The 27,297-nt window shown below is 45.5% G+C and overlaps 1 pseudogene; it reads left to right on the forward strand.

The window, feature by feature from the left end:
• The window catches only part of LOC135504308 (plexin-A1-like), a 283,703-nt pseudogene that overhangs the window by 50,541 nt on the left and 205,865 nt on the right, over positions 1–27,297 (forward strand).

Below are 27,297 nucleotides of genomic sequence, written 5' to 3' on the forward strand. Positions count from 1 at the left end.
CGTACCAGGCTGTGATGCTGCCCGACGGTATGCTCTCGATGGTGCTCCTGTAGAACACTGTGAGAGCCCTCGAGGACAGGCCACATTTTCTTCTGGAGTCTCTGTGTTAGAAATATCTTTCCATAAATGTCATAACAGTTGTTTTCATGAAATGCTTTGAAAGGCTGGTCATGTCTTTCATCAACACCATCATCCCAGACCCACTCTTTACCGCCCCAACAGATCCACAGATGATGCAATCTCTATTGCACTCCACACCGCCTTTTCCCACCTGGACAAAAGGAACACCTACAGTACCAGTCAAAAGTTTGGACATACCTACTCAGTCAAGGGTTTTTATTTTTATTTTTATTATTTTCTACATTGTAGAATAATAGTGAAGACACTATGAAATACTATGACATAATACATATGGAATCATGTAGTAACCAACAAATCAATATTTTTTTGGTTGATTTTTTATTGAACCTTTATTTAACAAGTCAATTAAGAACAAATTCTTGTTTACAATGACAGCCTACCGAAAAGGCCTCCTGCGGGGATGGGGGCTGGGATAAAAAAATACATATATATATATTCAAAGTAGCCACCCTTTGCCTTGATGACAGCTTTGCACACTCTTGGCATGTACGGGCTAGTCCATCACTGGGGCCGAGCTTCCTGCCATCCAGGACCTCTGTACCAGATGGTGTCAGAGGAAGGCCCTAAAAATGGTCAAAGACCCCAGCCACCCAAGTCATAGACTGTTTACTCTGCTACCGCACGGCAAGCAGTACCGGAGCACCAAGTCTGGGACCAAAAGGCTCCTTAACAGCTCCTACCCCCAAGCCATAAGACTGCTGAACAGTTAATCAAATGGCTACCCTGACTATTTTCATTGACCCCCTTTTTATTAGCCCTGAATCATTTGCACCGGCTCTACGCACACTCACTGGATTTTACCCACTACGCACACATGCACACTCATTAGACTTTACCCACTACGCATACATGTACACTCACTGGACTTTACCCACTACGCGCACATGCACACTCACTGGACTTTACCCACTACGCGCACATGCACACTCACTGGACTTTACCCACTATGCACACATGCACACTCACTGGACTTTACCCACTACACACACATGCACACACACTGGATTTTACCCACTATGCACACATGCACACTCACTGGACTTTACCCACTACGCATACATGTACACTCACTGGACTTTACCCACTATGCACACATGCACACACACTGGACTTTACCCACTACGCACACATGCACACACACTGGATTTTACCCACTATGCACACATGCACACACACTGGACTTTACCCACTACGCACACATGCACACACATTGGACTTTACCCACTACGCACACATGCACACTCACTGGACTTTACCCACTACGCACACATGCACACTCACTGGACTTTACCCACTACGCACACATGCACACACACTGGACTTTACCCACTACGCACACATGCACACTCACTGGATTTTACCCACTACGCACACATGCACACTCACTGGCCTTTACCCACTACGCACATATGCACACTCACTGGACTTTACCCACTACATACACATGCACACACACTGGACTTTACCCACTACGCACACATGTACACACACTGGAATTTACCCACTACGCACACATGCACACACACTGGACTTTACCCACTACACACACATGCACACACACTCTTCACATACGCTGCCGCTCCTCTGTTTATTATCTACCCATGTCACTTTAACTCTACCTACATGTACATATTACCTCAATTACCTCAACTAACTCTCACCCCTGCACATTGACTCGGTACCACTTCTCCTTGTATATTTTCTCGTTATTGTTATTTTATTGTGTTACTATTTCCTTTTACATTTTGTTGTTGCTAACTTCTCTTACTTTTTAACTCTGTATTGTTGGGAAGGGACTCGTAAGTAAGCATTTAACGGTAAATTCTATACCTGCTGCATTCGGCGCATGTGACAAATGGGGGGGGGGGGGTATACTGCACTGCTCGCACTGTGCTGTATCATCGCCCCCAAATCCCCCAACATGGCTGTAGCAGACACTAGACTACGAGGCCCGTGGTGACAGACAGACAGACTAATGTTAGTGGGGGATGTGTGTGTTTGCTGTAGATGAGTCCCGGGTGGTTTGTGGCTCAGTTTATAATGCCAATGTGTCTCTGCCTCTCTCTCTCTCTCTCTCTCTCTCTCTCTCTCTCTCTCTCTCTCTCTCGCTCTCTCTCTCAATCCCCCCCCTCCCCTAGCTGGAAATGGCAGGGCTCACCATCATCACAGCCCCTCCTCACTTACATTTGACCAAGTGCCATTAAGAGCCAATTAGAAAGCCACCATTGGCTGGCCACAGCAAACAAAGGGCAAGCAGCATCGCTGCGCTGTATCCAATACCACAAATCAAAATGAACTTGGCGGTCGACCATAAATGGGCTGTTTCCAGTGTCTGTGTATTCTTGTTCAGCAAGACTAGTTTCTTTTCTTGGCTCTTCTCTCTAAGTAGTTTGTCCATCCTGCTTTGGCAGTAACATTTCATCTCCCTTTTTTGTCTTTCTACTGCACATACACGCACGCACACACACACATGCATGCGAACACACACACACACATGCACACACATGCATGCGAACACACACACACATACACACGTGCATGCGAACACACACACACACATGCATGCGGACACACACACACGCACACACACACGCATGCATGCGAACACACACACACACACATGCATGCGAACACACACACACACACACACACACATGCATGCGAACACACACACATACACACACATGCATGCGAACACACACACACACACATGCATGCGAACACACACACACACATGCATGCGAACACACACACACACACACATGCATGCGAACACACACACACATGCATGCGAACACACACACACACATGCATGCGAACACACACACACATGCATGGCAACACACACACACACGCACACACACACAAACAAACTGCAAAACATTTATCTTTCTATTTATACACACTCCCCTACAGTAACTCTTGGAAGCTGTTGCATCAGTCTGATCTCAGGGGCAGGCAGCATTCTCCCAGCTCTGTAGAGCTCACATGGGATGGAGGTACTTTGTTTGTCAAAGCCTGGTCTCTGTGGAGCTTACACTAAAGCAGGGACAAATTAACCCATTACATTCTCTTTTGTCAAGTTGTGCTGTCTCTATTGATTGACCCATAGAGCTCCAGTGGAGTGGGAGATAGATAGGCAGATATGAAGGAGGTGGTCTGTCTGCTCTTTAGGATCAATCAGATGGTGTAGAGATAAGACTGTGTACAAGTTCTGGGCAGTCTGTGCTTCAAGGGACGAGGCTGTCTGAACAGACCAGGACATGATCCACCCACTCTCACTGGCTAGAACCAGTATCCTGTAATATACAACAGCAGTCCTTTATTAAGCACCTCCATCATGTCTTGGATTGTCTTTTATTCACTGTCTTTCCTCAAGGCTTTTTTTCCTTGACTTGAAGTTCAAATCCATTGTCTTGGCACTGCATTATTAAGACAATGCCTTTTACCAACTCTCTAGGAGAGTGGGATGGTTTTCCATTTAGTCATTCCACCAACTCTCTAGGAGAGTGGGATGGTTTTCCATTTAAAAGTAATTCCACCAACTCTCTAGGAGAGAGGGATGGTTTTCCATTTAGTCATTCCACCAACTCTCTAGGAGAGTGGGATGGTTTTCCATTTAGTCATTCCACCAACTCTCTAGGAGAGTGGGATGGTTTTCCATTTAGTCATTCCACCAACTCTGTAGGAGAGTGGGATGGTTTTCCATTTAGTCATTCCACCAACTCTCTAGGAGAGTGGGATGGTTTTCCATTTAGTCATTCCACCAACTCTCTAGGAGAGTGGGATGGTTTTCCATTTAGTCATTCCACCAACTCTCTAGGGGAGTGGGATGGTTTTAGTCATTCCACCAACTCTCTAGGAGAGTGGGATGGTTTTCTATTTAGTCCACCAACTCTCTAGGAGAGTGGGATGGTTTTCTATTTAGTCATTCCACCAACTCTCTAGGAGAGTGGGATGGTTTTCTATTTAGTCATTCCACCAACTCTCTAGGAGAGTGGGATGGTTTTCCATTTAGTCATTCCACCAACTCTCTAGGAGAGTGGGATGGTTTTCTATTTAGTCATTCCACCAACTCTCTAGGAGAGTGGGATGGTTTTCTATTTAGGAGAGTGGGATGGTTTTCTATTTAGTCATTCCACCAACTCTCTAGGAGAGTGGGATGGTTTTCTATTTAGTCATTCCACCAACTCTCTAGGAGAGTGGGATGGTTTTCCATTTAGTCATTCCACCAACTCTCTAGGAGAGTGGGATGGTTTTCCATTTAGTCATTCCACCAACTCTCTAGGAGAGTGGGATGGTTTTCCATTTAGTCATTCCATCAACTCTCTAGGAGAGTGGGATGGTTTTCCATTTAGTCATTCCACCAACTCTCTAGGAGAGAGGGATGGTTTTCCATTTAGTCATTCCACCAACTCTCTAGGAGAGTGGGATGGTTTTCCATTTAAATGTTTTCCATTTAGTCATTCCACCAACTCTCTAGGAGAGAGGGATGGTTTTCCATTTAGTCATTCCACCAACTCTCTAGGAGAGTGGGATGGTTTTCCATTTAGTCATTCCACCAACTCTCTAGGAGAGTGGGATGGTTTTCCATTTAGTCATTCCACCAACTCTCTAGGAGAGTGGGATGGTTTTCCATTTAGTCATTCCACCAACTCTCTAGGAGAGTGGGATGGTTTTCCATTTAGTCATTCCACCAACTCTCTAGGAGAGTGGGATGGTTTTCCATTTAGTCATTCCACCAACTCTCTAGGAGAGTGGGATGGTTTTCCATTTAGTCATTCCACCAACTCTCTAGGAGAGTGGGATGGTTTTCCATTTAGTCATTCCACCAACTCTCTAGGAGAGTGGGATGGTTTTCCATTTAGTCATTCCACCAACTCTCTAGGAGAGTGGGATGGTTTTCCATTTAGTCATTCCACCAACTCTCTAGGAGAGTGGGATGGTTTTCCATTTAGTCATTCCATCAACTCTCTAGGAGAGTGGGATGGTTTTCCATTTAGTCATTCCACCAACTCTCTAGGAGAGTGGGATGATTTTCCATTTAGTCATTCCACCAACTCTCTAGGAGAGTGGGATGGTTTTCCATTTAGTCATTCCACCAACTCTCTAGGAGAGTGGGATGGTTTTCTATTTAGTCATTCCACCAACTCTCTAGGAGAGTGGGATGGTTTTCCATTTAGTCATTCCACCAACTCTCTAGGAGAGTGGGATGGTTTTCCATTTAGTCATTCCATCAACTCTCTAGGAGAGTGGGATGGTTTTCCATTTAGTCATTCCACCAACTCTCTAGGAGAGTGGGATGGTTTTCCATTTAGTCATTCCACCAACTCTCTAGGAGAGTGGGATGGTTTTCCATTTAAAAGTAATTCCACCAACTCTCTAGGAGAGAGGGATGGTTTTCCATTTAGTCATTCCACCAACTCTCTAGGAGAGTGGGATGGTTTTCCATTTAGTCATTCCACCAACTCTAGGAGAGTGGGATGGTTTTCCATTTAGTCATTCCACCAACTCTCTAGGAGAGTGGGATGGTTTTCCATTTAGTCATTCCACCAACTCTCTAGGAGAGTGGGATGGTTTTCCATTTAGTCATTCCACCAACTCTCTAGGAGAGTGGGATGGTTTTCCATTTAGTCGTTCCACCAACTCTCTAGGAGAGTGGGATGGTTTTCCATTTAGTCATTCCACCAACTCTCTAGGAGAGTGGGATGGTTTTCCATTTAGTCATTCCACCAACTCTCTAGGATAGTGGGATGGTTTCCCATTTAAAAGTCATTCCACCAACTCTCTAGGAGAGTGGGATGGTTTTCTATTTAAAAGTCATTCTACCAACTCTCTAGGAGAGTGGGATGGTTTTCCATTTAAAAGTCATTCTATCAACTCTCTAGGAGAGTGGGATAGTTTTCCACTTAAAAGTCATTCCACCAACTCTCTAGGAGAGTGGGATTTTCTTCCATTTAAAAGTCATTCTACCAACTCTCTGTCCATACAAACCCACTCCCTCTCCCTATCGCAGTCTCTATCACCAACCAGACTCTCAATATTTCCTTTCCTTCCTTTCCCATTCACAGTGTAATTTGAGCGAGGGAAGGACAAAAAGCAAAACAAACAAACAGTAGAGGGAAGCAGAGTGAGAGTGGAGCCAGGGAGGCAGAGCAAGAGGAGCACAGATAGCCATGCCTCATTGCCAGTCTGAACCTCTGGCCCTGGTTTGCTGCCACGCTGTTTCCCGCTGATTGTGATAGGAGGCCCGCCCAGTCGCTCTGCTGAATCCGTCTCTGTCCCAGCGCAGGGGGCAAGGGAGAGAGGCAGCAAGGGGAGGTTGTAGACCCCCATGGGAACTCACATAGTAGCCAGATTCCTACTTCTCTCCCTGGCTGCCTCTCTCTCTCCTCAGCCCAGGCTGGACCTAGACTTGGCCTGCCAGGACATTCCTCCATCAGATCCATGACTATTAGGAAAAGTTATCTCGATAACATTGCTGAGATGGACACAGCCACTGATTAATAATCTACATTTCCTTGGTTATATGACTTAGAGATTTACAGTAGAAATGTTGCAACAGACATCTGTTAGTAGTAAAGTATGTGTACCTGCTGGATGCTGATTACAGTATTCTCAGGCGGCAGGAGCCTTAGACCTACTGAGCACTGCACCATATCCAGAACCATCTAATTCCAACACAGTCTGCATGCAGGCAGCCTATAATGATCTGGCCCCAGATGTCCTGTGTTTCCTCTTCTACCACCCCCCCCCTGCTCTATTTCCAGACCCATCTCCGTGGTGAGGGTTTAGAAAAGGACATGGTCTCCCGCATTGTCCTTTCAGAGGAACTCTGCTGTACACAGTTATGCCTGGCCTGGCTGGCCCTTGGCAGAGATAGCACCTCTCACTGGGTGAAACATGAGGGGCGTCAGCGGGCAGGGCAGGGGGACGCGGGGGTCGCCAACACTCTTGTCTCTACTAATGAGGCCCGTCTGGTATCCGGAATGGGAAGGGGTCTTCTGGTTCGGGAGGGAGGTGGGGACGAGGTGGGGGAGAATTTGATACTCAGAGAGTAGAATGGGCGAAATCAGGACTCAATGATAATGTCCTTCATGGTCCAGTTTTTTCACCGAAAACCAAGTGATCTAAAAGTCAGTCTTCTCTCGCCAATTTGTAATTATTCTGTGTAAACCACTTGTATTTGTGCATTGTCCCTACATTTAAAGACTCCTACCAGCGATATTTTAAAACTTTTACTGTTGAAAAAGTTTAATTACAATTAAGTACATACACTAAAGGGTCAAAAAAATATGCTATGAGCAAAATAGTGTTTTTTAGACACAACTACAAACTTCAAGGAGTAGGTTATCAAGAAGTAGGTTATCTCGGAGTAAGGTCTGATGGGAATCCGTGATGTCATCGGCCTGCCCCCTTGCTTGAGGAACAATAGAGGAGCAACAGAGAACTACTGAGGAAAGCCCCACCCCCCTTTGAGACCTATTGCCTTTAGTTAAGTAAAGCAGGTGCTAAATCATGTGAATAGGAGAGTGGAGTGCCGCTAAGATCAATTCTGTTCATCAATGTACGCTACCGGTCAAAAGTTTTAGAACACCTAGTCATTCAATGGATTTTCTTTATTTTGACTATTTTCTACATTGTAGAATATTAGTGAAGACATCAAAACCATGAAATAACACATATGGAATCACGTACTAACCGAAAAAGTGTTAAACGAATCAAACAAAATTCTAAATATATTTTATAGTTGAGATTTTTCAAATAGCCACCCTTTGCCTTGATGACAGCTTTGCACACTCTTGGCATTCTCTCAACCAGCTTCACCTGTAATGCTTTTCCAACAGTCTTGAAGGAGTTCCCACAAATGCTGAGCACGTGTTGGCTGCTTTTCCGTCACTCTGCCGTCCGACTCATCCCAAACCATCTCAATTTGGTTGAGGTCGGGGTATTGTGGGGGCCCATCTGATGCAGCACTCCATCACTCTCCTTCTTTGTAAAATAGCCCTTACACAGCCTGGAGGTGTGTTGGGTCATTGTCCTGTTGAAAAACAAATGAAAGTCCCACTAAGCCCAAACCAGATTGGACGGCATGTCGCTGCAGAATGCTGTGGTAGCCATGCTGGTCATGTGTGTCTTGAATTCGAAATAAATCACAGACAGTGTCACCAGCAAAACATCCCCACACCATAATTCCTCCTCCTCCATGCTTTACGGTGGGAAATACACATGCGGAGATCATCCATTTGCCCACGACGCATCTCACATAGCCATGGCGTTTGGAACAAAAACTCTACAATTTGGTCTGTAGACCAAAGGATCTGATGTCCATTGCTTGTGTTTCTTGGCCAAAGCAAGTCTCTTCTTCTTATTGGTGTCCTTTAGTAGTGGTTTCTTTGCAGCAATTCGACCATGAAGGCCTGATTCACTCAGTCTCCTCTTAACAGTTGATTTTGAGATGTGTCGGTTTCTTGAACTCTGTGAAGCATTTATTTGGGCTGTACTTTATGAGGCTGGCAACTGCAATGAACTTATCCTCTGCAGTAGAGGTAACTCTGGGTGGTGGTTCATTTCTGTGATGGTCCTCATGAGAACCAGTTTCAACATAGCACTTGATGGTTTTTGCGACTGCACTTGAAGAAACTTTCAAAGTTCTTCAAATTTTCTGTATTGACTGGCCGTCATCTCTTAAAGTAATGATCGACTGTTGTTTCTCTTTTCTTATTTGTGCTGTTCTTGCCATAATTTGGACTTGGTCTTTTTCCAAATAGGTCTATCTTCTGTATACCCCCCTACCTTGTCACAAACACAACTGATTGTTTGAAACGCATTAAGAAGGAAAGAGGTTCCCTGTTAATTGAAATGCATTCCAGGTGACGAACTCATGAAGCTGGCTGAGAGAATGCCAAGAGTGTGCAAAGCTGTAATCAAGGCAAAGGGTGGCTATTCAAAAATCTGAAATATAAAATATATTTTGATTTGTTCAACGCTTTTTTGGTTACTATGTGATTCCATATGCGTAGAATTTTCTACAATGTAGAAAATAGTCAAAATAAAGAAAAACCCTTGAATGAGTAGGTGTTTTGACCACTTTTGACTGGTAGTGCACATGTTTGTGGCTTTGTGTCTTCAGACAAAGGACGACTAAAGAATTCACCCGGCGGCATTCCTCCTTTCCATCCTCCAGTCTGGTCACATCATGGCTCAGATCACGCACATCTCCTTCCTTCCCAGAGTTTAGCAGCAGGCAGAGTGTGTATTGTGTGTGATGGATTGTCTCCTATGGAAGCGATATGTCTTCTAATGAATGAGGGATTCCTGGCACCAGTTAATTAGTGTTGTGTAAGAGGATGTGATGTGTTAGAGAGCTGGAGGTCGCTACGCTAATACGGGTGCTAGTGATTATCTTCTGGTTACATGTGTCAGTGCGTGTGAAAGATACCACCAGGTGCCCGCTACACACAGGTCTATCACACATACATCAATTAACCACTTTTCTTTAACAGTGACTGTGTGTATGCTGCTATTTTGAGGGTGATATGCAAATTTGGCCTATACGTCACTCACACTTTCTTCTGCCCCCCCCCTCTTCCAATCTCTCTCTCCTCCTCTCTCTACCTCTCTCCCTCCCAATCTCCCCCTCTCGCCCAATCTCTCTCTCCCCTCTCGCTCTCTCCCTCCCTCCCAATCTCCCCCTCTCGCCCAATCTCCCTCCCTCCCTCCCTCTGGCCCAATCTCCCTCCCTCCCTCCCTCCCTCCCTCCCTCCCTCCCTCCCTCCCTCCCTCCCTCCCTCCCTCCCTCCCTCCCTCCCTCCCTCCCTCCCTCCCTCCCTCCCTCCCTCCCTCCCTCCCTCCCTCCCTCCCTCCCTCCCTCCCAATCTCTCTCTCTCTCTCTCTCTCTCTCTCTATCCCCCCTCCCAATCGCTCTCTCTCCCCTCTCTCTCCCTACCATTTCAAATCTCTCCCTCCCTCCCAACATCTCTCTTTCCACTCTCCCCCTCTCAATCTCTCACTCCCTTCTCCATCCCTCATAATATCTCTCTCCCCATATCCTTTCCTCACAATCTTTCTCCCCCTCTCTCCCCCTCCCAATCTCGCTCTCCCTTCCTCCCAATCTCTTTCGCCCTCTCCCTTCCTCCCAATATCTCTCTCCCCTCTCTCATCTCTCACCCTATTTGTCTCTCTCTCTTTCGATCTCTGTCTCGCTCTACCCCCCCCCTCTCTCTCTGCAGCCACTCCAAATAGACGATAACTTCTGTGGGCAGGACTTCAACCAGCCCCTGGGGGGGACCAGTACCATCGAGGGTATGCCTCTGTTCGTGGACAAGGACGATGGTATGACGTCGGTGGCAGCCTATGAATACCGTGGCCACACTGTGGCCTTCGCCGGCACACGCAGCGGACGTATTAAGAAGGTAGGCCACTGGTGGATTCTGTCTGTTTGTGTGTGTACATGTGTTACCAACCTCTGGTTATGAGGATGAATTTAAAGTCTCTGTTTAATTTCTGCCTGGTCACTGTTGAGCTGGAGCTCTAAGAAGCTGGTCTTTCAAAAGCTGTAGAAACTCCATTGTGCTGGATGGGTGGATGTGATTGAGATCTCTCTAGACTCTCTCTGGAGTCTCTCTAGACAGACAGGTTGCTTCCCACAATGTACCAATGCACCAGCTTACACGTCTATAGAAGTTCCAGCTCCAGTTGGGACAGAGAGGACGTGTCGGAAATGGGATGTGCGTCACGGGTAACATCACTGCTGTATCTGCTTGCTGCCCTAGCTGAACATGAGCACAATTCCCGCCTGCAGTTTAAGCTATGCCTACCCAGACTCGGGATTTGTTGGGAAAGTTGTTTTTCTGAAGAGGACCCACCTCGGAAACAAAGGTTCTCCCCCTTTCCTAAGAGAATACGACATCCTCCACAGATCTAGTACTCTTGCTCCTAGGTCTGGGATTCTAAGACTAACTGGAGTAGACCCACACATAGTGGGTTTGTCAATCACCGGCTTCTTCAGGCAATCGCTGTCGTGCTGTGAGCCACTGCTGTGCCTTCTATGGTGCTGTTTCCAGAGCTCTGGAGAACAGGAAAGAACAGGAGAGAACAGGAGAGAACAGGAGAGAACAGGGAAAATTGGAAAACAGGGGAAAACAGGAGAGAGCAGGAGAGAACATGGGAGTAGAGGAGAGAAGAGGGGAGAACAGTAGAGAACAGGGGAGAACAGGGGAGGGGGCAGGACTAGGTGTTGGAGTCCTTCACTGCCAACAGAGAGGACTCTAGGACGTCTCTCAGATGGTTCCAGACGATTAACACTGAGTAGAGGCTAAAAATGGCCTTGGTGGTGGGTTCCAGGTTTTGTCAGAACTCCACTAAAAGCTGAGAGTGAGTCGATTTGACAGTATCTTTGTAGGGTGATTATGAATATATGAAATTATTAGGTCATTTTGTGTGTCAGATAATAGAGTAATATGTGACCCGTTTCAAGAAACTAGGGGTATGTCACACGTCACTACTTCACAGGAGAGGTATTTGAACATCATTTTAATAACAAACCTGTCTGCCATCTGTAAATAGAAATAACATATTTAAATTACAAGCCTAGTTGGTTTAGCCACGGAAAAAGACAGGAACCTTCCTGCTACCCATGATTGGCTGAGATAATGCATGGGCTGGACATGCCTAGAGATGTGTTTGGATTGGTCTGCCATGTAGCATTCTTCTGTCTATTACATGAGCTGTTCAATATGTGTAGATAATCCTTGGTCCCGCAGCATTTTTGACAGATATAATGTTAGACATGGAGAGCTGCCAAAGTGTTGCTTCTGCTCTCAACAACATTGCTGCCATGAATTTAGCAGGCGCTGTCGACAAAGATCAGTGGGAAAAAGTTGTGATGGACAACTTTCTGCACATCAGTGTGAACCGGAGTGATTTGACACAACACCGGGCCAAACAAGCTATAGCTAGCTACAAACCAAACTGAAAAGACACGCTGCCATGAACGTTCATTCATGTATACGGGTAAGAGTCTAGCGACATTTTCAGATACTGTATCATACATTTCTGATTTTTTTCAGAAAGTCACTTTCATTGTAAGTTAAATCGTAGTGCTAGCTAGTAAACGTTAGCTTGCTGGCTCGCTAGCTAACATTATGTGTATGATCTGTGCAGTAATATTATTTGTATCTCAGAGCCATTTGCATTGCTAGTTATAGCCTAATGTTAGCTAGCTAGCTAACATTGAACCTAGTTGGTTAGCTTTAGCTGCCTGCAGATTCATACTCCAGCATTTCATGCATGGTGGCTAGCTATGACAATCCATTTGAAATGTAGCTATAGGTTGGGATTATGGTTCATTGTTTAGCTAGCTAACATGTCTTAACAAAACACTCCACTTCGCCAGATGATTATATGACTCATGAAGTTAGCCAGTTGTTTTGGTTGTTTACTACACTACCTTTCTCACTCTGTTTAGCGCATGGCCTCACATGTGAATCCTTAAAAATATGGGTGGGGAGGGTGTGGTTTAACAAGGCTTAAGAGGGTGTGAACGATGTTGAATGGGTGTAGACAAAGAAGAGCTCTCCAGTAGGTGTACGTACCAAAACACTGAAGGGCCATTTTCTCAAAAGTGGAGTTACAAGTTTATCAACTATTACTTTCCCATTGTTCCTCAATTGCAGTGTATGATATACCATTTTGTAGTCACTCCCTTTATCTAATGTAAAAAAAAAAACTATTTAAAATGTTTTAACATAAGACGGAATTGAGGCGGTCGGTCACGTATGGAATGAATGCAACCACACATTCATACACACCAGCATGCACACCTGCATACACACTGATAGACACTGAACCATTATTCAGGCATTAATGCAGACTAGTCTAGGTCTAGGACACACACACACACACACACACACACACACACACACACACACACACACACACACACACACACACACACACACACACACACACACACACACACACACACACACACACACACACACACACCTCTCCTGTTTTGCTAAGTCGTCTGAAACCCAGTCCCATAGTCCTTGGTGCTGACCCCTGAGGTAGCGGTTGCTAGCTGTGGGTTTGGAGCGGTGCTTTGCTGTGGGCGTCTGTCTGCAGGCTGCAGCCGGTTGGCCGGCAGGATGCTGGAAGGGGATGTGGAGGCTGGGGGGGTGGGATGGATCAGTAGATCTCAGAGGGAAGATATCCCTTCCACAATCGGAATCCCATTTCCCCTTTGCCACCATCTCTTCCTGTGTGGAGGCCAAGTGCTGGGTGGTGGGGCACAGGCTGCCGGAGTTATCACACACAGATCGATGTAGTGCTGTACATACAGGAACAGAGACTGTTGACTAGCTGGCTGTGGCTGGGGAAGCATAGTCATCACTGCAGAGCAGAACCAGTCCCTCCTGAAGCCTCTCTTCAGGAGACCCTGACATCACAGTGTCCTACCACCAGGCCATCACAAACGGCTTGTCCTCTCTGATTATATACACATATAAACTGCAGTCCAATTCCATACAGTGGCATCAATGTAATTTTCTCCTGATTTGGTTTTGTTTGTTGATATGTTTGTTTGGCTTGTAATTGTAGTGGTTTGACGGTCGGGAACAGCCCATCTGGGGCGGGTGGGAGCAGAGCAGTGCTTCTGTGTGGAGAGAGGAGAGAGGAGAGTGTGTGGAGGCCCCCCGATCGTTGTTGGCAGTCTTGTTTTATTGCTATTCATTTGGAGTTAAACTGTGCGCCGTGCCCTAATGAAATGTAAAGTTGCAGTCTATTGATGGGAGGCTTTGGGGTCTGATAGCGGCTCATTGGAATTCGCCCAGTCCTCCCGTTGCTACGGCTGCAAGGCCGTTATTGACTCATCTGTATGAATATATAATCACAGGCGTAAATCTTAGCAGGCGTCGGAGGCAGCGGACGGCTGGACGTGTGCAAATGCAACTAGTCTAGTGCTGGAGGGGAAGTATGGGCCACACCAGATGATGTGTGTGTGTTTGGGTAAAGCCTCCACACACAAGGATTCATATGGTATTTCTCTCAAATGTGCACACATTTGTTAACATCCCTGTTAGTGAGCATTTCTCCTTTGCCAAGATAATCCATCCACCTGATAGGTGTGGCATACAAAAAAGCTGACTAAACAGCATGGCTATTACACAGGTGCACCTTGTGCTGGGAACAATAAAAAGGCCACTCTAAAATGTGCAGTTTTGTCACACATTACAATGCCACAGATGTTTTAAGTTTTGAGGGAGCATGCACTTGGCATGCTGACTGCAGGAACATCCACCAGAGCTGTTGCCAGAGAATGTAATGTTCATTTCCCTACCATAAACCACCTCCAATACTGCTTTAGAGAATTTGTCAGTACGTCCAACTGGCCTCACAACCGCAGACCACGTGTATGGCGTCGTGTTTGCGAGTGGTTTGCTGATGTTGTGAACTGAGTGCCCCATGGTGCCGGAGGGTTATGGTATGGGCTGGCATAAGCTACGGACAATGAACACAATTGCATTTTATCGCTGGCAATTTGAATGCATAGAGATACCGTGACGAGATCCTGAGACACATTGCCGTGCCATTCATACGCCACCATCACCTCATGTTTCAACATGATAATGCTCTGCCCAATGTCGCAAGAATCTGGAAGCTGAATTGTCCCTGTTCTTCCATGGATTGCATACTCACCAGATATGTCACCCATTGAGCAAGTTTGGGATGCTCTGGATCGATGTGTGCGACAACATTCACTCAGGCCACAATCAACAGCCTGATCAACTCTATAAGAAGGAAATGTGTTTCGCTGCATGAGGCAAATGGTGTTCACTCCAGATACTGACTGGTTTTCTGATCCACACCCCAAACTTAAAAAACTCTGTGACCAACAGACGCGTATCTGTATTCCCATTCATGTGAAATCCATAGATTAATGCCTAATGAATTTGTTTAAATTGACTGATTTCCTTAGATGAACTGTAACTCAGTCAAATCTTTAAAATGGTTGCATTGTTTATATTTTTGTTCAGTATAGAATGTGCTCATATGGTGTTGTGATCCCTCTCTGTAGGATCAGCCAGTAGAGCTGGGATCACCAGGTCACTGTCTGTTATTTAATAGGATTCCTTAGCTTCACAGATCAGAGCTGCTGCTGCTTCACAAAGACACACAGAGAGAAACTACCACATCTCCATAAAACCTGGAAAGCTCTCTCAGACTACTTCTATTTACAACCTGAGAATCACCCCTCAGCCCTCACAGCTCCTGCTAAATAGCCTCTCTCAGCCCTCTGAACCATTTCAACCGCCAAAGACAAAAGAGAGAAAATAAGGAAACAACAAATGCTGTCTGTTTTTCCCCCCAACCTGCTAGGCCTCACCTCCCCTCCCTCCTACCCAAGTGAGATCCGAACAACTGGGCCAATCTGCATATGGCACTGGCCTTGTTACCGTACCGACGGGCTGAGTGGCGTGTGGCTGGCCCTATCAGGCCGTCTGTTCAGTCTCAGTGGCAAGGCTGATCTTGAGGCAGTGAAACATGCAGAGACTCCCAATTAACAACTCATACATAATGGAGCAAGGCTCACTCTCTTCCTTCTCTTTCCCTCTCTGGACTGGTTATATGCACTAGGACTAGGCAGTGTACACTACTTAGTATTTCTCCTCCTCCACAGATCCTGGCCTGGGTAAGGATAGAGATATAGAGAGAGGGATGCAGAGGGATAGCCACAGCAAGGTTAGTCAGGGACCGTCCTACATGGACAGACAGGATACAAGCTCCCCAGTGACCAGACCTTTATTGACGTAGCGCTGATGCTAATGTAATATCTGCATCTGTGTCTTTACTGTCACTGAGAACCAGACTAATTAAGAGACATGATATCTAAGGTAATGTACCATGTGAATCCTAATTACCGAAATAGCATTTGGAAACAGTGATGATGGAGTCGCCGTATCGGAAGTGCTCCAGTGATGACTGCGTGTTGTAAATGTCAGTTACGAGACTAATGGAAATGATGGATGCTCCCCTGGTGAGGAGCGTTTAACTAACGTTCAGCCTGCTGGACGTTGTCTCAATGTTGATCTGGTATATCGGGGAGGGGATGATATCACTTTCAGATGATGGAGAGGAGTTGGGATGATAGAGCGAGGAGAAGAGATTGATTCTCTCTTCTTTCCCTGATTCCCAGTAGAATGAGCACAAGGCACTGTGTAACAGCAGGGCTAGTTTGACTGGCTGGCTGACTGTATGAGAGGCTGTTCAAGAGGCTATTATATCAGCTGCCTATGATATTACCACCATAAGTGGTAAAAGTGGCTGGAGAATTAACATCCTGTCTGTAGCATTATCTCCCTCTCCCCTCCCTTCCTCGTTCTCTGTAGCATGTCACCTTGAGCTTCTTCTCCTCTGTGGCGGCCTGGTTGCCCACAGCCCCGGTCCTCCAGAGAATTCCCTGTCAGAATAGCATGTCTCTCAGTATCCATGTGTGTGTGCGCGTGCGTGTGCGTTTTTGAATGTGTGTGTGTGTTTGCATATATATATATGTGTGTGTGTGTGTGTGTGTGTGTGTGAGCGCGTGTGTGTGTGTGTGTGTGCAGGAATGTGAAGCACGGGCCTACTGTCCCACTCTTTTCCCCACTGTTAATCCAGGCCCTGTGTGTCCACAGGCGCTCTCATTTATTGACTCCTGCAACCGTAAACGCCTTGGGTTCATTCATGTTAACATCAGAAGCCTCCTCCCTAAGTTTGCTTTATTCACTGCTTTAACACACTCCACCAACCCTGATGTCCCTCCGTGTCTGAATCCTGACTTAGGAAGACCACCAAAAATTCGCAAATTTCCATCCCCAATTACAACATTTTCCATCCAGACAGAACTGCTAAAGGGGGCGGAATTGCAATCTACTGTCGAGATAGAGTTCTGTACAGGTCTATGCCCAAACAGTTAGAGCTTCTACTTTTAAAGATCCATCTCTCCAGAATTAAGTTCCTCATTGTTGCCGCTTGTTATAGATCCCCCTCAGCCTCCATCTGTGCCCTGGACACCATATGGGAATTGATTTCCCCCCCATCTATCGTCAGAGTTTGTACTGCTACGTGACCTAAATTGGGATATGCTTAACACCCCCGCCGTCGTACAATCTAAGCTAGATGCCCTCAATCTCACAAATTATCAAGGAACCTGCCAGGTACAACTCCAAATCCGTAAACATGGGCACCCTCATAGATATCATCTTGACCAACTTGCCCTCTAAATACACCTCTGCTGTTTTCAACCTGGATCTCAGCGATCATTGCCTCATTGCCTGCGTCCGTTATGGGTACGCGGTCAAACGACCACCTCTCATCACTGTCAAACGCTCCCTAAAACACTTCAGTAAGCAGGCCTTTCTAATCGACATGGCACGGGTATCCTAGAAGGATATTGACCTCATCCCATCAGTAGAGGATGCCTGGTTATTCTTTAAAAGTGCTTTCCTCACCCTTTCAAAAAATGTAGAACTAAGAACAGATATAGCCCATGGTTCACTCCAGACTTGACTGCCCTTGACCAGCACAAAAACATCCTGTGGCATACTGCACTAGCTTTGAATAATCCCCGCGATATGCAACTTTTCAGGGAAGTCAGTAACCAATACACACAGTCAGTTAGGAAAGCAAAGGCTAGCTTTTTCAAACAGAAATTTGCATCCTGCAGCACTAATTCCAAAAAGTTTTGGGACACTGTAAAGTCCATGGACAATAAGAGCACCTCCTCCCAGCTGCCCACTGCAAAGAGACTAGGAAACACTGTCACCACTGATAAACCCACGATAATCGAGAATTTCAAGAAGCATTTCTCTATGGCTGGCCATGCTTTCCACCTGGCTACCCCAAACCCGGCCAACAGCTCTGCACCCCATGCAGCAACTTGCCCAAGCCACCCCGCTTCTCCTTCACCCAAATCCAGACAGCTGATGTTCTGAAAGAGCTGCAAAATCTGGATCTCTTCAATCAGCTGGGCTAGACAATCTGGATCTCTCTTCCTAAAATTATCTGCCGCCATTGTTACAACCCCTGTTACTAGTCTGTTCAACCTCTCTTTCGTATCGTCTGAGATTCCTGGAAAGCGGCCGCGGTCATGCCCCTCTTCAAAGGGGGAGACACTCAAACTGTTACAGACCCATATCCATCCTTCCCTACCTTTCTAAAGTCTTCAAAATCCAAGTGACCAAACAGATCACCAACCATTTCAAATCCCACCGTACCTTCTCAGCTTTGCAATTTGGTTTCCGAGCTGGTCACGGGTGTACCTCAGCCACGCTCAAGGTCCTAAATGATATCATAACCGCCATCGATTAAAAGACAGTACTGTGCAGCTGTCTTCATCGACCTGGCCAAGTATTTCGACTCTATCAATCACCATTTTCTTATCGGGAGACTCAACAGCCTTGGTTTCTCTAATGACTGCCTCGCCTGGTTCACTAACTACTTCTCAGATAGAGTTCAGTGTGCCAAATCGGAGGGCCTGTTGTCCGGACCTCTGTCAGTCTCTATGGGGGTGCCACAGGGTTAAATTCTCGGGCCGAATATTTTCTCTGTATATATCAACGATGTCGCTCTTGCTGTGGGTGATTCTTTGATCCACCTCTATGCAGACCACCATTCTGAACACCATTCTGTATACATCTGGCCCTTCTTTGGACACTGTGTTAACAAACGAGCTTCAACGCCATACAATACTCCTTCCGTGGCCTCCAACTGCTCTTAAATTCTAGTAAAACGAAATGCATGCTCTTCAACCGATCGCTGTCCGCACCCGCCTGCCCGACTAGCATCACTATGGACGGTTCTGACTTAGAATATGTGGACAACTATAAATACCTAGGCGTCTGACTAGACTGTAAACTCTCCTTCCAGACTCACATTAAGCATCTCCAATCCAAAGTTAAATTGAATCGGCTTCCTATTTTGCAACAAAGCCTCCTTCACTCATTCCAAACATACCCTCGTAAAACTGACTATCCTACCGATCCTTGACTTCGGCGATGTAATTTACAAAATAGCCTCCAACACTCTACTCAGCAAATTGGATGCAGTCTATAACAGTGCCATCCGTTTTGTCACCAAAGCCCCATATACTACCCACCACTGCGACCTGTATGCTCTCGTTGGCTGGTCTTTTCTACATATTCGTCACCAAACCCACTGGCTCCAGGTCATCTATAAGTCTTTGCTAGGTAAAGCCCTGCCTTATCTCAGCTCACTGGTCACCATAACAACACGCACACGCTCCAGCAGGTATATTTCACTGGTCACCCCCAAAGCCAACTCCCGCTTTGGCCGCCTTTCCTTCCAGTTCACTGCTACTAATGACTGGAACAAATTGCAAAAATCACTGAAGTTGGAGACTTATATCTCCCTCACTAACTTTAAGCGTCAGCTGTCAGAGCAGCTTCTACTTGCACATCCTCATCTGCACATATATCGTTCCAGTGTAAATTGCTAAATTGTAATTACTTTGCAACTATTGGCATATTTATTGCCTTACCTCCTTACTTCATTTGCACACACTGTATACAGATTTGTCTGTTGTGTTATTGACTGTATGTTTGTTTATCCAATGTGTAACTCTGTTGTTGTTTTTGTCGCACTGCTTTGCTTTATCTTGGCCAGGTCGTAGTTGTAAATGAGAACTTGTTCTCAACTGGCCTACCTGGTTAAATAAAGGTGAAAAAAAAGGTTTTACATTTTCTTCCACCACTGTTCTTCCACCACTGTTCTTCCACCACCACCACTGTTCTACATAACTCTATATATAGTCCTATCTAAATCTACTCAACAAGGGGAAGACTGTGAAGAGTGTGGATGCCTTTATAAAGTGCATGCGGAGTGAACTGAATTAAAAGGCTACAAGATTTTGCACTCTGGGGAGCTGACATGGTGGGGTGGTAGGGGTTCTTGATGCAGACCGAGCTCCAGGACTCTGTGTGAGGTTGTCAGTTCCACTCCCAGGTGGGGTATTATTTGATATATTACTTAAGTGTCCTTGAGCCCGGCTGGCTTCCTGTGTGATATCCGTCAATAGAGCTAGATGGTGATATTAGTGAGCCGTACTGAAAAATGACATTTTCATAAGCAAGCTGGTTGGGAGGCTGGTGAGAAACATTAATCAATTTATCGACTTGTGATTTGAATACACCTCTGCATGTACCGATAGCTGTTTAGCTAATCTAATACTTCCCCCCATATTCAGGCTCTTTAGTTGTATGTGGTAAGGGGAGGCTAGTGCTCCAGACACCACATACTGCAGTGATGTCTACGGTCAGGTGCCATGGGCCAAATCAAGCTGTCTATTGAACACACTGACTAATCCCTGGCATGGCGGTACACTTTGGTGTATGTGTGTGACCCAGAGATGGAACTCAAGGTGTGTGTGATCTAGGGAGAGGGCAGTGTTGATATGTACCCCTGACTGTGTTGTTGCAGCTGTGGCCTCTTCATATGAGGGCAGTGCCCACCTGATGCCATGCACAGCTGCTGATTCATCAACGGCTTGCTATCCCCACATAACTGTGCCCCCCTGACATCACACTCCCATCTACAGACAACTGTGTGTGTGTGTGTGTGTGTGTGTGTGTGTTTGTGTGTATGTGTGTGTGTGTGTGTGTCCCGTTCCAGAGGAAGAGAAGATCAACTGTTCCCCTCACCTGCCCCATCTGTCTATTCTTCACATAAGCTATACAGTACACACAGCCTGTCGGTTTGTCTGCTTCGTCACATGTTCAGTCAGCCATAGTTTGGTGGGTATCAAACACTCACATGCATGTACGGCTCGTTGACATTGTAACACACACGAGCATGCTGTTACGAGAATCGGTTCAGCCAACAATAGCATGGCACATATGTCAGACAGCGACAGTGTTATATTCTACTGTACCCCATTGTTGTCCTGTTATTCATTAGACTCCCTGTGAGTATTCAGACACTGTGTCCGACAGCATTCAGTCTGGACTCAGGAGAGGAGAGCATCCCTCCTATGTTATTAACCTCATATTGATAGATGGTGTCTAAGACAGCTGTTCTAGACGTGCTTCACAAACTTCTGTAGATTACTTTGTAGTGGCCCTGTCATCTTCCTATTTTATGAAACGCTTGATTAGCCTTGAAGTTTCCATCACCAAGAGAGACATAGGCATGTGGGTATTCTGGGATGACTGAACACACACATATGCTGATCCATGTGTCAGGGCTGAGCAGACAAGACTAGAGCCCATTGTTGATGGAGACGAGCCTGTAGATTTTCCACTCATCAGTTGTGTGATTATCAAGTAGACATCACATTTCTGGAGAGGCTTCTGCAATCAGAACACTGGGGCACTTGAACACACACACACACACACACACACACACACACACACACACACACACACACACACACACACACACACACACACACACACACACACACACACACACACACACACACACACACACACACACACACACACACACACACACACACACACACACACACACTTAAACTCTACCTTTAAGTTGTTTCCAACCTTCCCCAGCTCTGGTTCATCATTCTATTTGACTGTCAGTCCATAAGTCAGTGTGTCTATTTGTCGGTCGGTCTATCTGTGGTTTTCCACAGTGCTTGGTGTCAGGTGAAGCTAGAGGTTGTGAGGTTGTGAAGTTCACACAACCCCCTTCACCTCCACACTTTCAGCTAGCTCTGGCCTTTGATCTGCTCTGCCTGCCAGCCAGCCAGCCAGCCTGCCTGCCTGCCTGGCTGCATGTCTGCCTGGTGGGAGGAGTGATTGCTCCTCCATTGCATAGAAAAGAGAGAGTGTGTTGCTCTGCTTGGTGTGTCAAAAGACACAGCCTGGAGACATTCAAAACACGTCCATAAACGGTAGCCATGGCGGCTGAGGCTTTTTTTCCCGCTTTTGAACTTTTTCCACAGAGCTGGAAGAGTGAGGGCTGGCTGATTTAGCATTCCTCTGCAGCGGAGAGAGAGAGAGAGAGAGAGAGAGGAACAATCTAAAAGATAACCATAGGTAGTATAATTCTCCAATCTGTTGGCCCTGACTGTGCCAAGAAGCTCCATTGTGCCTGAGACACTGACGGCGTTAGATTACTAAGCCTGATATCACAGTGCCACTCTCAGCCTCTCCATGGCTAAAAGAACAAGTGTTGTCAGCTCCCCCCTCTCCCCCCTCCCCACCAAACAATGGTCTACTCCCCAGGCTTTTGGTTCCATTGTGGTGGGAACAATGCCTTACAGCGGAAAGGCAAGCGAGTGGTGCGGTGAGTGTAATCTCCCTGTGCTGTGTTGTACTGTTCTGTGCTGTGAGGAGGGGAGCGAGTCAGAGCAGACATGGGGACTGAGGCGGACGGCGGGGCTTTGCTGGAGCCTCTTCTCTGCTTAATTAAAGCGCACAGAGACTTGGCAGGCTTCCTGACACAGCCCAGTCATGTGAGGGTAAGGTGGTTAGGGGGGAATGTAGGGTACTGTTTAGAGCCCCCTCCCTCTCCTCTCCGCTCTGCTCCTCCCCAATGGGTCATAGTCATAACACGGCGGTGATGGTTCTGCTCTGTGTGGGCAGTGTTATGGGTTGTGGTTTGGTTTGGTTGGAAAGGGGAGATTGAGACTGATTCGTCGCCACCTCCCTCTCTCTCTCTGGGCACACAGTGCCACACACACATATTATACCCCACAGTTCACAAGAACAATTCATGTCCTCCCCAGTCCCCATTTCCTATTGAATTGCACTTACCACCTATTTTATTTGTCTGTGAAAAAAGCATGACTAGTTTGTAAATGTAGTGTACAGATGATTTGTCTGCAGTTTGTGTATGAATCATGGTTGGCCACCATGTTAATGAATAGGCATAGACTGTACATCTGATTTACTGTGTATGTGAGTCAGTCCCTGAGTCTCTCCGTCTGTCTGTGTATCTTCATGTGTGTCGACATACTTGTGTGTGTCTACAGTATCATATGTGTGTGCCTCTGGTGTCAGCTCCGTGCTCCCCTTACACACCCTCCCTCTCTAACTGGGATTAGTCTACTCAGGCCTGTCAGTGGGCTATGGGGCTGCAGAGCAGTGTGTGGAGCTGACGGTGTGTATGTGGGTCTGTGTAGACGAGAGAGGATTGGGATGCTCCTGGTCACCATCTGAGCCAAGCACGAGTTGTTTTGGCTTTGATATTACAGAGGGGCCCTTTCTGCTGTGGGGTGAGAAGCGGTCAAAAACAGGGAGTGTGTGACTGTGAGTGTGTGCAAGTGTTAATGTGCGTGTTAGTGGGCTCGTAGTAGAGATTATAGGGGAAGACTAGGGTTGTGACGATTATGACATTTTGGGAAACAATGAATTGTCATGCAAATGGCCACGGTTATTGTCATAATTGTCATTTTTGTTGAAAATGGTTTTGAGCATGTAATGCATCATAATGCATCTTTGGAAACTGGCTACGACATACCTAATGAATACCACAACTACATACCTAATGAATACCACAACTACATACCTAATGAATACCACAACTACATACCTAATGAATACCACTGCTACATACCTAATGAATACCACAACTATATACCTAATGAATACTACTACGACATACCTAATGAATACCACTACGACATACCTAATGAATACCACTACGACATACCTAATGAATACCACAACTACATACCTAATGAATACCACTACGACATACCTAATGAATACCACTACGACATACCTAATGAATACCACTATGACATACCTAATGAATACCACAACTACATACCTAATGAATACCACTACGACATACCTAATGAATACCACTACGACATACCTAATGAATACCACAACTACATACCTAATGAATACCACTACGACATACCTAATGAATACCACAACTACATGCCTAATGAATACCACTACGACATACCTAATGAATACGACAACTACATGCCTAATGAATACCACTGCGACATACCTAATGAATGGGCAGGATTTCTCAAGTATTACATATTTATATACTTATGGTTCTCATGTAAACATAGTCAATCGTTTTAAGGCTTATCCTATCAGTGCTGTAGCCTGTAGTGCCCATAGCGTTGGCTGATCATTGACTCCCTCTCTGCATTCTGGGAAATAGGATGTTTTCTGAGGGGTTGAACGAAGTGCAGCTTGTGCAACTCCCAATCAGATGACTGCTCACATTCCAGGAGTGTCACAGGCATGCGCATGCTTGTACGCACGCACGCACACACACACACACACACACACACACACACACACACACACACACACACACACACACACACACACACACACACACACACACACATGTTTACATTACTTGTTAGGACTTTTTGAGGAGTCAAAAATGATTCCCATGGAAAATCGTATTTTTCCGAAGTCCTAAACCTAATACTAAACCTAGCCTAATCCTAAACCTAATACTAAACCTAATACTAACCCTAGCCTAATCCTAAACCTAATACTAAACCTAATACTAAACCTAGCCTAATCCTAAACCTAATACTAACCCTAGCCTAATCCTAAACCTAATACTAAACCTAATACTAACCCTAGCCTAATCCTAAACCTAATACTAACCCTAGCCTAATCCTAAACCTAATACTAACCCTAGCCTAATCCTAAACCTAATACTAACCCTAGCTTAATCCTAAACCTAATACTAACCCTAGCCTAATCCTAAACCTAATACTAACCCTAGCCTAATCCTAAACCTAATACTAAACCTAATACTAACCCTAGCCTAATCCTAAACCTTACTTATTTCGGCCCCTTACTTATTTCAATCTTTCACTGCAGCACTTAACAAAGAGCTGTAGTAAGTTACAGAATGGGTGGCAATAAATAAGTTATTCCTAAATATATAAAAAACTAAAAGCATTGTATTTGGGACATATCATTCACTAAACCCTAAACCTCAACTGAATCTTGTAATGAATAATGTGGTAATTGAGCAAGTTGGGGAGACTAAACTGCTTGGAGTAACCCTGGATTGTAAATTGTAATGGTCAAAACATATTGATACAACAGTAGTTAAGGTGGGGTGAAGTAATAATAATAAAGCGCTGCTCTACCTTCTTAACAGCACTATCAACAAGGCAGAACCTACAGGCCCTAATTTTGTCGCACCTGGACTACTGTCTGGTCATGTGGTCAGGTGCCACAAAGAGGGAGTTAGGAAAATTACAGTTGGCCCAGAACAGGGCAGCATGGCTGGCCCTTAAATGTACACGGCGAGCTAACATTAATAATATGCATGTCAATCTCTCCTGGCTTTTGAGGAGAGATTGACTTCATCACTACTTGTATTTGTAATAAGTATTGACATTTTGATTGCACTGAGCTGTCTGTGTAAACTACTAGCACACAGCTCAGACACCCATACATACCCCACAAGACATGTCCAGAACAGACTATGGGAGGCATGACTTCATGGAACTCTGTTCCACACCAAGTAACTCATGCAATCAGTAAAATCAAATTGAAAAAACAGATAACAATACACCTTATGGAACAGCAGGGATTGTGAAGAGACACACAGGCACAGACACACGCATACACACACACACACACGATAACATCCACACTATACACACATGTACACATGGATTCTGTGTTGTAGGTATGTGGTCGTAGAGTAGTATCCTGAGGGTGTTGTGAAATCTGTTGTGGAATGTAATGCAATGTTTTTAATTGTATATAACTGCCTTAATTTCGTTGGACCCCAGGAAGAGTAGCTGCTGCCTTGTCAGCAGCTAATGGGGATCCATAGTAAATACAAACCTAACCCTTACGCTGACCTTAACCCAAAACCTAACCCTCACGCTGACCTTAACCCAAAACCTAACCCTTACGCTGACCTTAACCCAAAACCTAACCCTTACGCTGACCTTAACCCAAAACCTAACCCTTACGCTGACCTTAACCCAAAACCTAACCCTTACGCTGACCTTAACCCAAAACCTAACCCTTACGCTGACCTTAACCCAAAACCTAAACCTTACGCTGACCTTAACCCAAAACCTAACCCTTACGCTGACCTTAACCCAAAACCTAACCCTTACGCTGACCTTAACCCAAAACCTAACCCTTACGCTGACCTTAACCCAAAACCTAACCCTTATGCTGACCTTAACACAAAACCTAACCCTTACGCTGACCTTAACCCAAAACCTAACCCTTATGCTGACCTTAACACAAAACCTAACCCTTACGCTGACCTTAACCCAAAACCTAAACCTTAAACCTAAAATAACATTTAGACTTTTCAGGACATGCTGCACACACAAAACAAATATTACACAGGAAGGCTGTTGGTCCAGGAGGGGCTTCTCCGCTGTTACTAAGCAAAGCTTGATTTTGGAAGAAGTTAACCACTTAACTAGATAGCGAACAAGCTACTAAGTTAACAAGCCAAATTTATAACTGCAGAGCATTTAGCACATTTTAGACAGTTAACTTAATAGTTATAAGATATCTAGCTGGCAAACATTTAGTTGTGAATTCCATACTGTAGTTAGATCACCTGGTGCCTGCTGCACAGCAGTGAATGACTCACAAGATCTCTCCTTGTTGTGTGCTTGTAAACAAACAACATGTGACTGGGGACTACCGGAAAGCTTCATAATAAAAATGATGTGTCAGGTGAAATGAAGAATGCAATCTGTTTTATCTCCCAATGTATTGCACAAGTTGACAGCAGGAATTTACTTAAAAAGTAGCTACCAGTATTCAAAGTTGAGGTGTGGATCTCGGTCACATATTCTCTGACGTCAGATAGAACAATCCCTTCTTTAAGGCTGTTGTATCATAAGATCCTGTGATTCTACCCTGGTCACATTTGACCTCAGCCTCAGGGGTCATGACCTAGTTATTTAGTAACCCACTCATCGGTTACACTTCCTGATTTTCTTTCATTGCGGATTCACTGTCAACTATCTACCATATCCTCAACACACGTCTTCCATGCTCCTCTCCACCCTCCACCTCTCTATTCCTCTGTATCCCCAGTCAGTCGTGTGATGTGTGGTGTCCTTCATGTCCCTCTCTGCCTGCCCTACATCCATCCATCCTCTCACGCCTCTTCATTGTGCTTCTCCTCTGTTTAATGTGGGAAAACGAGGAG

Source organism: Oncorhynchus masou, chromosome 18, assembly GCF_036934945.1.
Source record: "Oncorhynchus masou masou isolate Uvic2021 chromosome 18, UVic_Omas_1.1, whole genome shotgun sequence".
Classification (NCBI taxonomy): domain Eukaryota; kingdom Metazoa; phylum Chordata; class Actinopteri; order Salmoniformes; family Salmonidae; genus Oncorhynchus; species Oncorhynchus masou.